Genomic DNA, 15,252 nt, shown 5'->3' with positions numbered 1-15,252 from the left:
TTTGCAACTGTGCGGCAAAAGCATATATCGAGTCTGCTAATCGTTAAAAGGGGCTCCCTTTTAATGGTGTGGTCATCTTTTATAGAGGGCCTGAAATTCCTTTTGCACGCCTCACCAGTTGTTTGCTCGAGAAGCTCAGAACGGTTTACCACAGGAATCCTCCGTGGGGATTGCTGTGTGTGCATCACTCTCTCACACACATACACACACTAAATGTGTCCACCCACACATCACTGACATTTCTTTTCGGAGTGTCTTTAAATCACCACGCATATTAGTGAAGCACTGCAAAGACCTCTTTTTATTATTCTTCCTAATCTCGCGTGCTTACGGGGTCAGCGGCTGCCCCCACTCCCCCATATGCCTTTCCTCTCCCCTTCACTCCTCCGCCTCTGCGCTCTCCAGCTCCCCTCTGCCAGCAGGCACAGACAAGTGGTTACACCCAGTCTCCCATGGGAGCCCCTTCTGCAGTGTGCCGGCAGATTAGGAAAGGACATCATAGCGTGGCTCCTGTTACATGCCTGCCTCCTCTCCCTACACTTGCCACTAGCCGCCCACTTTCTACCAGTTGTGACTCACTTCTCACAAATCCAGCCAGGCATTTCTACATGCCATTTTTAATGTTACATTAATGTTACATGGCCATAATTTGAATCCGTTTGAATATTTTTTCATGTTTGTAGGTTATACTTCAGTGTCTGTTAGGCTATGGCTTCCAACAAAGATTAAAGCATCAGTGTGCTCAAACAGCATCTGAAATATCCATTGCCTTCAACAATTTTTTTTAAAACATTCTGAAACAAACTGAGCATTCAAATAGCAAACTCACTTCATGTAGACAGTTTGTTTTAAACTCCAGTGAGGCGTCCAGAGATTTAAAAAGTACAAAGAGTTTTAAATTTAGTCTCTGTACCAACTTTTTTCCCCCCACCTCTGACAGGTCTGAACACTTTTAAATCGTTAGGAAGGCACATATTAACTAGTTTGTTTGAAGCATGCTGAACCATGCGCTTTCACACACAATTTATTTCTGGAGCGAACCGAAGGAGGCGCATTTTAAGAATAATTGGTTAAGGAAACAATCGAATAGATGAGAGATTTTTTTAGAAAAATGGGGCAGAGGAATACGGAGCAACTGCTTGAGTAATGTGTTATTTGTGAGAGGGTTGAAGGTGCGGAGCAGGAGTTAGGGTTAGGGCTGCAGGAGTAGGAAAGTGCAGCAAGACAAGAAAGCTACAAACATCGACACGGCTTTCACTAAGAAAACTTTATGTAATGCAACATCAAATCAGTACTGTGCAAAAGCCTTGAGCGATCCCTCATATCTTTATATTTTCTTTCAAGGAGAAGGATGGCATTGTCTGTTATTCATTTTCAGTCCAGTCCTTGTACTTGACCATGTTCAGAAGAATGTTTGTTTGTTTGTTTGTTAATCCACTTAACACTGACCTCTGGATCACTGAAAGGCACCTAACTCAAAGAGATGAACCACTGTTGTGTCTACACACAACAGAAAACTTAGCAAGAAGACCTCAACATTATTGAAGCAGTGTAGGATCATCTTAACAGAACAAAACAAAAGGCAGCCAACATCCAAAAAAGAAATTTAAATGTCCTTCAAGAAGCCTGGAGAACTATTTCTGAAGAAACTTAAAGAAATTACAAGACAGTTCAGGCACCTATTTCCCACTTTCTCATCAAAATATATAGAAATGACAGGAGACTCAAGATTCTTGCACAGTACTGTAGATATATAAACTGTATTGTCTCATTTGAAATTATATTCACATATCTTCCAAACCTAAGCCCTAACAACAACATTAAAACTATTTTGCACAGAATATAAAGTACAAGCTGCTTGGAAAAAGTAGATAGTCTTAATAACTTCCATCCTTGGAGAAAAGGTCAGGATGAAAACTAGTCAATGGACATGAGCATTGTAGCTGATGGAGATTCTCACCCCCACCACCCCCCACCCACCCACCCATTGTGAAGTGGTCAAAAATAGCTACATAAAAATCATGATAATTTGGTTTTGCCTGTAAGAAACATCCAAGGGCACTAAGAGGGTTCTAATAAGTATGAGGACAGGGGTGGGAGCACAATGTGAGGGCCTATGATTCTAATCCCAGTTAAGACAAGCCTGGCAGGCGAGCCGACACAAAGGAGCTTGGTCCAGTGTTAGTGGAATTAAAGCAAAAGCTTCTTCTCTGTTGTTATGCTAATCCACAAGACAATGATTATCTGCAGGGCAATGTTGCCACGGTGATAAACATGGCTCAAGAGTGCCTCAATTAGGGCGCCAATTGCCAGAGGAGAGCAAAAAGTGAGTAAGGCGGATGCTGCCATGAAGGAAAAAGAGAGAGTGCATGAGGTCTTTTGTTATTTTAGTCGAGTGGATGGGTCAGCGTTCAATTGATGGGTTAGCTTACAGATGAACTTTGACCTTTACAGCTCGACCTTTGTTAGGCTTGACCCTGTTCATGTGGTAAAGACCTGCTCATTCACTGGGACAAGTAGTTCAATAGGGGCTATGTAAATCATCTCTCAAATCAAGGATACAGCTATAGGCTAGCACGATCTCTCTCGAGTACATGTTCTTTGTGCAGTGCACGTGGAATGGTGATGAGCAAGTATGTTGTGCAGGGTTGTGGCTCTCCTCGTTCATCCTCTAATGTGATAGCACAGCAGTTCGGGTGGCTGCACTTTTTTTAGTTTTTGTATAAACATCAAAAGTTGGAGGACAACCATAACACTTGATTTATCTATAAAAATCCATCATTTACTCCACATATCAAAGAGAGGAGGCAAAGCCCTTGCTAGGTGTTGAAAAGCTCCTCACTGAGTTGATGTGCCAACTTCAATTCTTTGCTGTTGTAACAAGATCAAAGTAAAGTAAAAAAAAATAAAAAATCAGGCTAGGAGAGGCTGTTTTCTGTTTCTGGAGCAGCTTGTCACTCAGCTATTTCACAGATGCATATTTGAAAATCTGGTCATGTGGCTGGCATCACATGAGTGTCTCCTCGATTCTCGTCAAAACTAGCTTTGGGCCACCGACACAGACAGACAGAACACATCCCAGTGCTTCAGACTACCTCCATCCGGTCCGAACTTTCCTGTCATTTCTCTAAGGAATGTTCCAAGACTTTTATTTATTTTTTTGGTCGACGTGGTCGGTCACTTGCTCTCTTTCGTCTTCTCTCCCCATCTGTCCTATCCAGCTCCAACTGCATAATAGGCCTTGGACTGCTGTGTCATCTCACTGAGTCCCCATTAGGGGCTCTTATATCTGACTGGCACGTTGTTATTGCTCTCCCAGACCACAGCTAAAACTGAGAAATGGGTCTGCCAAGCAGGCCCTTTAAAGTCCACTGCACTGATAGCACTGGCACTGAGGAGCAGCGGGGTTGTGGTGGTGGGTGGCACCGCGACAGCACATAAAGAGAGGAAGAGTAGGAGGTGAAACTATATGATGCAACACCCCTGGGGCAACATGACAAGAATGTCAGATGCAAATGGTCTCATGCTGGTTTCCCAAGGGGCATTGCCATAGGTGAATGCCAAGTGCTGCCACTCTCACAAATACTAAAGGAGAACTCAGAGGCATCAACAAGCTTGCAGAGACAGCAAGATACAAAATTTTAAAAAGTGCTGATGTGGGAAAGCAAAGGTGGCCTATGAACCTGACTGAGAGCTAAGCACAGGTGTTGGATTTGGAGAAAAGGTCGTGCAGGATTCAGTCTTTCTTGGCTAAACAAACAGATCAAGATTTTTTTAATCAGCTAAACTGCTGGAATGTCTTAAAGACATTAAGGCCCGGATGACCTCTAATTTCCTGCTTCTAAATTCAGATAAAACTGAACACATTGTACTCTGCCCCACAAATCTTAGAAACATGGTGTCTAACTTACACTGGATGGCATTTACCTTGGCCTCCAGTAACACTATGAAGAATCTTGGAGACATTTTTGACCAGGATATGTCCATCAATGCACATATTAGACAAATATGTAAGACTGCTGTCTTGCATTTGTCCAATATCTCTAAAATTAGAAAAATACTGTCTCAGAGTGATGCTGGAAAACTAGTTCATGCATTTATTACTTCTAGGCTGGACTGTTATAATTCATTACTATCAGGTCATCCTAAAAACTCCCTGAAAAGCCTTCAGTTGATCCAAAATGCTGCAGTCAGAGTTCTGACAGGGACTAGAAGAGAGAGCAGATTTCTCCCATATTGGGTTCTCTTCATTGGCTCCCTGTTAGATTTTAAATTCAATTTTGAAAATTTCTCCTCACATACAAGGTCTTAATAATCAGGCCCCATCTTATCTTAAAGACATTATAGTACCACATCACCCCAACAGAGCACTTCGCTCTCAGACTGCTGGCTTACTTGTGGTTCCCAGGATACTTAAGAGTAGAATGGGAGGCAGAGCCTTCAGCTTTCAGGCCCCTCTTCTGTGGAACCAGCTTTCAATTTGAATTCGGGAGACAGACACCTTCTCCACTTTTAAGATTATGCTTAAAAGCTTCCTTTTTGATAAATCTTACAGTTAGGGCTGGGTCTGGTGACCTTGAACCCTGCCTTAGTTAAGCTGCAATAGGCCTAGGCTGCTGGGGGCTTCCCATGATGCACTGTGTTTCTTCTTCATTCACCTCTTTTCACTCTGTTTATACACCACTCTGCATTTAATCACTAGTTATTATTAATTTCTGTCTCTCTTCTACAGTATGTTTTTTGTCCTGTCCTTCACCCTCCTTCACCCCCCTAAAAGGGAGTTTTTCCTTCCCACTGTTGCAAAGTGCTTGCTCACAGGGGGTCATCATATTCTAGGGTCGCTATCTTCTAATATAAAGTACCTTGAGGTGACTGATGTTGTGGATTGGCGCTATATGAATACAATTTTTAGCCCAAGATCCTTTTCGCCAATAAGAGCTAAAAATCTGAAATTAAAGCAAGCAGGAGCCAGAGCAGGGACAGAGCTGGATGAGAGGGAAAATGAATTTTTTTTTTTCTTTTTTGCTTTGTTCTTTCTTTCTTTTAGGCTATCAGAAGTAAAATGAGCTTCCAACACACTTCTCCACATCAAAACCTTTAGGCTCAGTCTGCCAAAAATCCCTCGTCTTCCTACAAGCAAACTGCTAATATATAGAAGTCTAGCTGCTGCTTCAGAAACACCAGAGAGCACTTAACCTTGTACAGTAGCAGTCACTAGTTCAAGCTGTACCCGAGTAATAGAAAAGAAACAGCACTCTGCTGTAACAGACTTCTAGGCTGCACGCAACAACAGATAACACAGGAAGAAGTTTGTTCCTTAAACATTATTTGTGAAGCAACTGCAAGGCGTAACATTACAGGAAAGATGGCACTGCATGCAAAAAGAAAAATGAGAAAATCTCAGACACAGCTTTGTACCAAAAGTACAGCTTGATTTATTTGGACAATTGTGGTTACTGTTTGCACAAGAACATCTTTTTCACTTCTCCAATTAGATATTTAAGGAGTTATGTGGAACTGGAAGAAAAAGAAAAAAAAAAAAAATCAATGTGCTCCTATTTGACGGATGGACAGTTTGATGTAAAAGATGTCTCTGCTGCCCTGAGAATAACACATGCACATTACACTTTTTTGTGCTGCCCCTGCAACCTACAAACTGCCATCTGCACTATACTTGGACTGGAGATTCATCCTGACACTGCTTTAATGCAAAGCCTGCAACATGAGCATTACTAATTCATTTTATAACTCAATCAATAAATGAAAGATTGGAAGTGAGACTTCTCTGGCACACAGAACTCCTTAATACCCAGAAATGCCATTAAACAGCAAGACACTGGACATCAGAGAGGTCCGATGAGAGACGTTTCAACTATATTCAAAAAGCGAAATCTTCTGGAAATGTTTCAAGTTGCATCTATTAAGCTAATAAAACCTTCAATCTATTCTGCAGATGCATTGCAACTGCAGTATTTGTCAAACACGCTGATGTGATGTTTTGTCCCTATTATGCAGATTTACCTCTGTGTTATTGTCTTTTGTCTCTGGGCGAGCAAATCGCACAGGTATAATAATCATTGTGAGGAACATGCTGTAATCCGTTTCTAGAGACCCTAGTTTACAGAATGAACAAACATTTCTCTCTATCTGTAAAATAAAAAAAAAAAAAATTAAAAATGCAAGTTCTGTCCACCACAATAAGTTTCTGTCTTTGAGGAACCACCAGGACTCATAAGTTGTCATGTTTTAATAAGGTCACATATCATGACTGGTCACCTTGCTTCCTTACTATTGCACATATATGTCCCATGAACCAGAAAAATGACCAAAACTCAAGCAGTTCCTGATTTACTGCGTGCCAGACTGACAGTGCCAGCCATATCCAGACAGCTGGGGATATCAAGACAGGCAGGAAAAGCTGGAACTCACCGGGAGTGCTGACAGGAAAGCTGGCTCTGGTAGGAAGATGTCAGTAAGGGTTAAGTCCTTTATAAACAACGTCAAACAGAGGATACAGACCAAACCCCTAAGATCAATGAGAAGGATGGCTGCTGACCTCAAAATCAGTAACACATCCTTGAGAAGGATAGTTGAAAATGACCTCCAAATGAAGTCTAGAGCAAGAGTCAAAGTCCCACTACGAACACAGCAGCAAAAAGAGACACGGCTCAAAAGAGCAAAAAGCCATCTTAAACGACTGGCTCGAGGAGATGTGGCCCCCACAGAGTCCGGATCTCAACCTGTTGGGCAACAGTTGAGAAGGAAGCCTGCAGCACTTCCATGGTTCAGTTCAAGCTTTGAAGGCCTCAGTAAGAAAGACCTGGCAGAAACTGACATCAGACTACATTCAAACAACCTGCCGCACCTTCTCACATCATTAAGACGCTGTGATCAGTGCAGAGGGCGGACATATTGAAAAACAGACGCATTGTACTTGTATGGAACATAGATGTGGCTTAACGAAATAAAATATAACTTTTGGGGACTTTTTGTTCAAAATTGCAAATACTCCCTCAAGCTTTTTTTTTGGTTTGTTTTTTTTTGGTGCACACATATTTTAGTCTTTCTGCACTGACCGAGAAAGAAAGAAAAAAAAAAGTAACTATGTTTAAAATTTACAATAAAATACACCCTTTGCACAAATTTAAAGTCAAGGAAACAAAAAATGCTGCTCATATGAATGTAAAAGCAAAAGATGTTTCCAAGATTCTGGACTTTGTAAATAGAAACTAAACTGGAAGATTACTGCCAATATCCAATGCAATTTGAATCTGTTACACAAACATTAGTATGCCAGGTTTAAGGAGTTAATTGGGCAAAGTATGCTAATGATTACAGATGAACACACCTTTCACTGTTATCTAGTTAAAATTAAAGTCCTTCTTTGTAGCTTAAAAATAAAAACTGCACCTCGACTCTGCTGGTGTCTTCAATAAAAATCCACTAAAAGAAAGCAGTAAAAGGAAGGTGTGAGAAAAAACTAAAAAAAAAAAAAAAAAATCTACCATAAGATGCTCTCACAGCACTGAAAATCATCAATATGTGATGAACAAAGCATTCCAGGAGTTATTCTTTGATTTTTATAATTACTATTTTGTTGTACCCACTTTCCTTGAGCTTTCCTCATCTAATTCTACTTCAGTTAGCGATTTCCTATATTTCCCAGAGTGCTTTTCAACAACCCCCAGCGAAAAGGCTTGACAAGCTCAATGGAACAAGCCGTTTTATTCAGCTTTGGGAAACAGACAGTCCATATTTAGGAGAGAAAGGAAGTAGCCATATCTGCGCTTTTTGGACCTTTTTTTATGTATTGCTTCGCTGATATTGGAGGTTATATCATCACTAGTTTGAAAACTAGTTTTAAACATACAGTTGTTACCGCATCACTTTCTCCTTTTAAATCAACTCTAACATACCGAGTGCATACCTGGTGTACTGAGTACCATCTATAAATTATAAAATCAGCCTCAAAATATCCATTACTACTCAGAAAACACAAGATGTCTTTTACCTGCATTCTATTCAAGTCTTTTGAGGCTACTTAACACCGTGGTTAAAAATGAATATCTGTGAGTCATTTACTCAGAAAGTGCATCCTAATATTTTCTCTCCATTTAAAAAAAAAAAAAAAAACGGTGAATGCTTGGGTCTGCAGTCCCTGCCTGGATGCAAATTCTGCTGTATATTCACAGTGTGACTGCTGCCTGATTGCTACCCCGCTGTCTTCCATAGCACCATACTGTGCCAGGTGACAAGCCTCCTACAACAGAAATCCAATCAGGCCAATCCTCTACGATCCCACTCAAACCACTCAGCCACCGCCCTACACCGACAACCATCAGTAACACACACTGCAAATGTCACACACTTGCAGTGCACTCTGTGACAGATATGAGGATGGACACATTCACATTAACCACCTCTTGTGAACTTGGCACACACATCGGGGGGGTGAGGGGGGGCTCAGTGCTAAACACAGCATCTCTTTCGGCTACAGTGGCTACATAGTGTAGCTGACCCTGCATTCTGACCTCTCAATGGAGGTTACAGAGATGAATTTACCCCTTAAGGATCAATAGTGTGACTGAAAAAACCCCCACAAAAACTCTCCCCACCAAGGCAAATAAACCCTTCAGGAAGCAGAACTGGCAACAGTGACACAAATAGGCCCCCTGCCTGGGAGAAAGATAATGCACGCCTTTCATCATAGTCCAGGTCCCACTTTCACAGGAGCCTGGGGTTGAACCCTCTCAGGACCTGCATAGAGGTCACATGCAGGCCACCCAATACTGGGTAGTACTATTGGATACTACTGGCTAAATGGAGGACATTCAGCAGTCCTTGTGTGCAGAGGTGGAGTAGCTGCTGGGAATTTTGGTTTGATGTTGAAAACAGAATAATATCCACAAACCCCCATGCACGCTTGTCACACAACCTTTTTACCCAAGTGTGGGAAATGCACCCATTCTGTCAGATGAGCTCATAGTCGTGTTCTTTTCTACCCTGTGTGTGTCTTTGAGGGCCTGTGCATTCTGTGTTCTGGCCACAGAATGAATGCGAATTATTGTCACTGTGATCCTAATGTCCAGCATCTGACTCTATTTTTTTTATTTTTGGGGGGGTTGGAAAAGTAGGGTTGAGGTGGGCAGTCTGCGTATTTGTGCTTCAAGCTTCAAAGCTGCCCCAGTTACTAAGACTGTCTTTTCTCCTAATTTTCCATCCATACCCATCTCCCTCTTCTTTACTGCAAATATCCGTCCCATTCAGCCTTGGATGACACTAGTGTCACTTGTACTCTCTGGAGTCTCCCATGCTAGAAAAATCCCTTAGAGTCCAATAGTTTTAGATCCTGTTTTAGCTTAGACACTGTAGGGTCCATAAAAACCAGACAGCACAGTGTACTTGTCAGGCAGCTGAGAATTTTTTAGCATCTCTGAATCCCTCCAACCCTCCGTGCCCGCGCTGATTCTGGCCTGAGCTGTGAACTCAGGGGGCTAACAAGGCTGTTTGATGGGCCATGGGCACCGAGTATCAGGGGTTTTGTGGGTAGACGGGTGGTTTGGGGGGCTGTTTGTGTCCTGAAGTGAATCCCTGAGCAACTTGTGTTGAGCTAAAAATTCCCACTGTGTCTCATACCCATATGAATTCAGTTCCTCAAGCAGAGAAGGCACCGCTTGCATTCTTCTTGTCTTAGTGTGATGCTTACACAGAGATACAAAACTAGAATAAATACATATATTACTTAGAAAGACATAAATTAATGCAAAGGCATGTGGGAGACAGTGCAGCAAGGGGGACTTAAGTGCCTCCTACTGAAAAGGAGGGAAAAAAAGGGGAAGGAGGGAATTTCAGCGCTGCAAGTGGATGGGTACATGCCTATTTCTGGATGGCTCCAATGAGCCGAGAAGAAATGTCGTAAGACCCATTTCCCAGCTCAGGCTGCTGCAGCAATAACTCCCTGAGAAATAGCAAAAGCAAGTCCACATAAGTTGTGTATTTGTATTGTGTTCACACACAAATACACATTTTCAGTGATGCGCGTGCACTGCAGGCTGGGCAACCTCCCTGCAGGGCCAAACAGAGATGGGGCAGCACACACTTCGAAGGGGGAGTCCAGGGCAGGATCTCTGACTGGTCACAACTACAGTAACAGTTACAGGGTACACTCAGAGCTATCCCTCAACCCAACCCCAATACATGTTCAAACATCCTCCAAAACTACCCGAAATAGATGTAGGAAAGACATGTGCTCTAGATCCACTCCCTACACAAATCAAATGTGATGCCACATGGCTATCGGCGCAAGTTCCTATTGTGCCTGTCTGACTGAATTCCTATTCAGAACTCTCCTTCTTCTACCCTGTCTTTAGATATTCAACTAAGTAAAAATGGGAAGACAAACAGCAAGACATTTAGACAGGCAGACAGCAGGGCAGGCCTTCCAGGGCCCTTTTCTTCTTCTGCTGCCGGAGAATGCTATCAGCCTGGATCAGGCTAGCCTACTCAAGCTGAGCTTCAGCAGCCTCACGGGCCAGCCCGCTTTTCACCATGGAAACCTGCCCTGCACTCGCCCTGTGATTGGCTCATGCAATCACTAGACAGACACTCTGTCTTACAATACAGATAATAATGGCCCTCAAGCAGGATGACAGCAGGGGAAGAGTGATGCAGAAAGGTCTTTTTCCTGCAGATTTTGCCCTTTAGAAATGCTGCATTCTGCAGGTGCACCAAAAGTACAACACCTGTATGCTCCTCACATGACATTCAGCTGGTTACATGTACAGATCCTAATCAAATCCACAAAATAGTCCCCACAAACTCATTAACATTTTAATACATTAGTGATTATTTTTTCCATCACTATAAGGATGCTTTCAAAGCCTAGAGGGCAAAGGAGACATAAAACGAACACCAAACACCAGTCTAATATGAAAAATGCCAGCCAAATGCCAACACTGGCCATACAGCAATTGCTCACTGAACCGCATTCATGAACCAGCTATTCTTTATCTTCCTATCTTTACAGACCGAGTCTGTAATAATAAGGCTAATAATATGGGTATGTGTCCATGTTTCCATACATAATCATTTCCGTCTTTTTCTTCCCCAAAGCAGGGACAACAAAAGCGAAAGCTTCTTTTCAACGGCCTCTGCTCTATTTACAGTACATTGTCTGGAATTCGAATACCCAGCACAGAGATTAACAATACCGACAAATCAATGCTTGCGGATGAGCCTCTTTTGGTAACATTGTTACTGCATCTCGCTACAAGCATTGCCATGTCTTGCATAGCCTCTTCACTTCAGTTATTCTTTGTGTTTATAGCACGAGGCCCCAAAACTGGAAGCATGTCTTCACAATGTGCTGTTTGTTTCCTCCACAGCTCCATTCAGCCTTCTCTTCTCAGCCGTCTGACGTTTTTTGGGGTTTTTTTTTTTTTTTTGGAGGGGGGTATATCTGGGACAACAAGGGGAGAAAGGGGATGTATACACAGCACCCTGAAGCCAGCATCAAGCATTATACACACACTGTACACTAAGCCAAAACACTGCGATGCTTGAAATTAGAATGGCTTTCATGCAAACAGAGGCGCTTGCTGTGCAGGTGACAGGCTGGTGCTGCAGAAAGAATTGAAATGAAAAACAAATCCAAATGCTATTTTAAATAAAAACACCACTTGGCAGGGACTTGCTGCAATAAACCAAACAGAAAAACGGTACTTGCCACGTGACATATGCGCACATGTTAAATACACCTATTAAATGAGTCACCACCCATTTTTCCCCCCCCTCACCGCACTGCATCTAACCTCTTTGCCAGAGCAACACTAATATGTTTAATGAAGTCATTAGTCAAAAAATGAAGATAGACAGCGGCACGAGGCATTGAAGGTGGAGGCGCAAAGGGCAGAGACAGAAGCAGGGAAACAAAAGGGGAACGGGAGAAAATAGATCAGCTGAAATGTACTTCTCTAGAAAGCACGTTCTCGTACATAATAGATGCAGTATCATGTGTTCCAGTAGCTACCTAGCTGCAAATGTAATATGTGTCTATCTCAATCAACGCAACAAGCAGAAACAACACAATCAGGGGTGGCATTTTACAAAAAAAAGTTCAAACCTGCCAAGTAAATTTTCAGGCTAACTGCATGTGTGCGTTATCACCACTACTTGATCTAAATGCTTAATCAAAATAAGACACCCGTGAATGAACTAATCTAATGAAATTATTTGTACTTGGCTGGTGTAAATGGGTCCACCCATGGCTATGCCCATTCATTCCTAAAATGGCAAAGCCCAGATCAAAGCAAATTGTTGCCAAAGCATGAGTCACTTTGCTTTTATGTAAAATAATTGCCCCCTGACAGCTTAAAGCAGTTCAAATTTAACCATGCGTCTATCTGAAGCAGCACAGTGGCTGCCACTGGAACCCAAAACGGAGCTCCCCTGCGTGGCATAGACTGCTGTCCCAGCAATATATACGGCTGTTTACTTATTCATGAGTGGATCAGGGCTACTAACTCAATCAATCTGCTTCCAGTTACCAAGGCTGACTTTATTAGATAACATTAATGATGAATTAGATGTCCATAGGTGTTGTGTTTCTCCCTTGTCAGCAAATACAATTCAAATGGGAGCACAAGGAATATTGGCTGCAAATGGATCAACACTCTGGGGATAATTGTGGCACTATACAACATTATAGGCTAATAAATTATAGTCAGACCATATGCTATAGAAGAAAGAAAAATCACTGTGTGCTTCACGAAGATGAAATATGTGTTGTAATATCTGCTCCAGACATTAAGTGATATGAAACAATAAAGTCAAGCAAAAAAGGCCATGCTTCACTCCTATTATGAATCGATTTTCATGAAAAAGAAATAAGATATGGCACTTATAATCTGTCATATGGAATACAATTAAAAAGAGCCCTTCAGTATGCATCTCCTTGACATGCTTTGATTTTAGCTTGAGTCCTGAGATCATTGCAATATTATAGCTATTCATATACCAAGCGCTTGGAGCAGGAGTTGTACATTTATCATAAGCTATTTGGTGGTACTTACAGCACTATGAAGGACTACATCTTCTAATGGGTACCCCCTGCTGGGAATTGAACCTCAGGCCTTACCAGCACTGACGCCAGACTATCAATTTAGCTACACTGAACACAAAACCACATACTTTATATGTGCATGTGGGCGATGCAACGCATATCATCCCGAGCTTTGTGCAATGTGTAAATACGCGAGTGGAGATGGGAGGCAGAGCTCACCCTCTGATTGACCTGACGCGATGCAGTATGGACCTAACTGAGTTTTATTTCACAACCACATATCAGAGGCCTTAGTAGACATTAACCACACCTCCAGATACTGAAAACAAACGCACGCCTGGCTCTGGCGATTATTACAAAGCAATTCCTGATACTAGCAGTTGTGCACTGGGGCTGAAACACAGGCAGCTGCTTTGTCTGCCTGCCACACACAAACACAACATAGCAAAGGAAGGAAAGACGCACGCTTGTCAAACTACCCCCCCACCGGTGTCATGTGTCTTTATTAACACGTTGTGCGCGCGAGGCTGGCGGTAAAAAGCTTTTTGTTCTTATATAAGGACAAACAGAAAGACAGCTAGCATATCGGCTACGCGTATATAGCACTGCTGATGCCCAAAATTAACCCTCTGCCCGTTCATTCAGGTGATTACTCAGTCTTAAAAAGCGCTTCCAGCATAACTACCCTGGACTGGCGCGGTCACACTATAAACCAATTTGTCTTGAGCACTTGCTTTTCTCAACGCGAACGAGCGACAAAAAAAGGGGGGACTCGTGGTAGTTTGTGGGCATGCAATGTACACAGGTATCAACAACACATACCCCCGGTGAAGAGTAAACGCATCCGAGTAAGAGCGCTGATATAACGGGACCTGGAATTGCTTCCTACCGTGACCGCTATTTGATCTCATCAGCGACGCAGTCAACAGGCCGGAATGTAGCGGGGAAATCTTACGGGCTGAGCACTGCCTCCGTAGCTTCAACATTTCCGCCATGCGAGCAGCGTGATTTGCACCTACCTTGACTTGATACACCGGCTTCCAGAGGCATCCGACCACAGCTGTCGAGGCTGGGTCCCGACGCAGCAGACAGCCGAGATGTGTTGCTCCAGAAAACTGAGTGGACGGCTGCGGCGGAAACAGGAACTGAGAGGAGCTTGGATCTGTGAATCCGGCAGTCGAGGGTGCTCTGTGGGGATCTACTGAATGGCCGGTGTCAACACAGAGCTGAGACGGGGGGGAGGGAGACTGAACATCCGGTCAGAAATTTTCAAAATAAAGAATGTGCGCGCTTTAGGTACCGTAACTTAAAATGGGATTGGAATTAGTAGCATTCGAGGGTAGCAGATGCCAAACAATTGAAACACTACATACAAAGGCATATTTGAGGCAAATATATACAATACATTTTTTTATTTTCAGCAACTGCTCAATGAAAAGATATTTCGTCAACCATAAGTTTTACTTACACAATGCAACAAACAAAAAAATAAAAATGAAATAAATAAACTCCAAATAATCTCCAAACACTAAGATGGCATTTTCAATGGTGTCATTTTAACTATTGTTCTCTGTACTGTCTAGTGTGACAAATAAAAGGGGGAAATCGTTGGATCTGTGGATTTAGAGAAATCTTTGTTGTGTTTTAAAAATGACTAAAACAGCTCATCCATTGCTGATTTCCTTAGGCCATTTATTGAATCTGACTGTTGCAGCTGTAAGCTGAAAAATTCCCTTTAGTGTTTTGTGAAGTATGTAAGTCAGCTCATATAAGCCACCATTCTTCCACTAATTTCCAGATAATAATTTTATGTTATATTGTGAAAGTGCATCAACTTTTTTCGCCCCCGAGTTTCCACCTTAGTTTGGTTTTTAATATATCCTGTCTTGTCTTGTCTCTGTGCTCAAAGTGTATATACAAAAACTTTCATTTACTGCTCTGTGTTAGCTTATAAATACAGTGCATTCGCCACTCATTTCATTTGCTTGCTATCGTTTGACTTATTTTGAAGGTCCGTCGATGTGATTTCCTGATTGCGAGTCGCTCTCACCACCTGCTGCGGACTGTGATGGGAATCTTTGGTGTGGAAGCGGCAGTACACACACCACCGTTAGATCGCTGTATTGCATCGGAACTCACAGCCCGACAGACCCAGTGTCACCGGTCAATGGAGGGCACGACTCCCCCGTGAG

The 15,252-nt window shown here is 42.5% G+C and overlaps 1 protein-coding gene across 1 annotated transcript in view; it reads right to left on the bottom strand.

Annotated features, from left to right (window-relative positions):
- The window catches only part of fut8b (fucosyltransferase 8b (alpha (1,6) fucosyltransferase)), a 94,177-nt gene extending 79,920 nt beyond the window's left edge, over positions 1-14,257 (bottom strand). The window contains exon 1 of the mRNA XM_030722109.1: positions 14,080-14,257. The gene's annotated coding sequence lies outside the window, so the exon portion shown is untranslated. The remainder of the gene's footprint in view (positions 1-14,079) is intronic.
- Positions 14,258-15,252: the final 995 nt, after the last annotated feature.

This window comes from Archocentrus centrarchus, chromosome 24, assembly GCF_007364275.1.
Source record: "Archocentrus centrarchus isolate MPI-CPG fArcCen1 chromosome 24, fArcCen1, whole genome shotgun sequence".
Classification (NCBI taxonomy): Eukaryota; Metazoa; Chordata; class Actinopteri; order Cichliformes; family Cichlidae; genus Archocentrus; species Archocentrus centrarchus.
This window is presented reverse-complemented; position numbering and strand designations above follow the sequence as displayed.